This window comes from Octodon degus, unplaced genomic scaffold (genome assembly GCF_000260255.1).
Source record: "Octodon degus isolate 3935 unplaced genomic scaffold, OctDeg1.0 scaffold00071, whole genome shotgun sequence".
Lineage (NCBI taxonomy): Eukaryota > Metazoa > Chordata > Mammalia > Rodentia > Octodontidae > Octodon > Octodon degus.
The window spans coordinates 8,942,689-8,944,843 of NW_004524647.1; positions in this window are offsets into that span (position 1 = coordinate 8,942,689).

Sequence of the window (2,155 nt, forward strand, 5' to 3'; positions counted from 1 at the left end):
GTCCTCTCCTGCGTGAGAGCAGACTGGGGGGCCCTGAGCTCAGTAATAAACGGCTTTCCAAATTCCAAACTGGTTGATCTGGTTCCTACTCTGAGTGACCCATAACCACCACCTGAGTCCCTTCGCCTAATTTGGAAGAAATGCTCCCGCCAGAGCTGGTGTTTCTAAAGCTTGTCTCTTTGTCTTTCTAGATAAGTCATAAATCCCTAGACCTTCAAATCCATTGAAGAAAAAAATTGTACTTAAGTACGGTTTTTAATTCAGTGTCCTCCTAAAGTCTTAGCAGATAGAAGCTGGCATAGGGCCTGCAGAAATTATGTAGCTTTAGCTAAGTGATTCCAAACCAACAACAAAGCAGCTTTCAAAGTTCACAGATTTTTAACCTTGTCAGACTTGGCTACTCCTTCCTCATGAGATTCACTCACTCGGACCTGTACTCACTTTGAATGTAGAATTTGGTTTAGAAAGTAAAAATATCAGGGTCATCTGGTCTGGAAGTAGGTAAGGACTAGGAAAGATCTGTAGTTTCATTTTGCACTCCAGGCAGTCTATCTTGGAATCCCACTCTCTCTCCAGTTGGGTCAACAAGCACTGGCAGAGGCTTTCTGCTGTACCTGTTGGAATCCAAAGCTCCTGGGAATTCAGAGCCCCAGGCCCAAGTGACCTTTCAAACCTATTAGCAATGAGTCCCTACTATTTCTTTTCTGTGCTGTCTTTCAAATTTTGGCTCTTAAGACTGGGAATGGGAGGGCACACCTGTAATCCCAGCATTCTGGAGGCTCAGGCAGGAGGATCTTTGAGAGTCCAAGACCAGCCTGGGCTATTAAGTGAGCTCAAGGCCAGTCTGAACTGCATAGCAAGAACCTGTGTCAAAACACACACAAAAACACACACACACACACACACACACACATACACACAGCTCTTGTATTTTTCTTACAAGTTTTCTACATTTTTTAACAGATGTAATAGACTCTTGTGTTAATATATTTTCCATAGGATGTTATTTTACCCATACCAACGCCATATGTGTGTATGCTTGTATTTTCTTCAATATTTCTTCCTTCAAAAATGTATTGTCTAGATCTGAGTATAGACCATATAGTGTGAGTGCATTCATATATATACACATATATATATATATATGCACATACATATGTATGTATGTATGTGTTATCCAAGTATTTGTTAAATATACTAAAAAGCAAGTATTTGGTTTTCATTTGCTTATGTTGTAATGTTTTATTCTGTTGCTTCATTTCAATATTTTGTTGAAGAAAAGCTTTTTTAAGGTTGGAGGGGTGTTGGAGTAGTGTGTGTATGTGTGTATGTAGCTGGGAGATTAAGCCCAAGGCCTCACACATGCTACCAAGCTATACCCCCAGCCTAATTCAAATGTTATATACACTACCTGAAAGTAATATATATATATATATATATATATATATATATATATATATCTTTTCTGCTAAATTTCTGATCAATCTGGTATTTACTGCAATGAATAAATAGGATGACTGACTGACTGCAATGCACACTATATGACCTAAAACTTCCCACCAGATCCCACCCCTTAAAGTCTTCACCACCTCCCAGCACCATCCTGGGGAGCAAGCTTTAACACATGGACCTTTGGGGGCCACTTATACCAAACCCCAGCACTAATGAGAGATGTGGACTACAGTAGGCTGACTCCATCTCAGCATAAATAGTCCCAATCTAATTAGATTTAAAGTACTGTTGCCTGAAATAAGGGAAACATTTGTAGTGTGGAAATATAATGGCAAAGCAGTTTCTAAAATTAGCACTTGAAGAGACAAAAAATAAGTCAGGGTTGGAGTGACCAAGTAGTTGCTGCCATAGAAAATTTAGTGAAAATAAAGCTTATAATGGAGTATTGTTTGCCTCCAAGTGCATGGGAGAATTTTTAAGAGGAAAATGATAAACATAGGGTTTTATCCAGTTCAAAGCTCAGGCAAGGGACCAGAAATCTGATGTGACTATCATAAAAGAAATTCTTATTTAGCCATAGAATCAAAATTTCTGAAAATTAAATCTAAAGTATAATATTGCAGGTAATTAAAACAATGCAGATAATATTCTTCACCTTGTATAGTCTCTTATGGTAAAGATAAGTCATTAAGTGAAAGGAAAT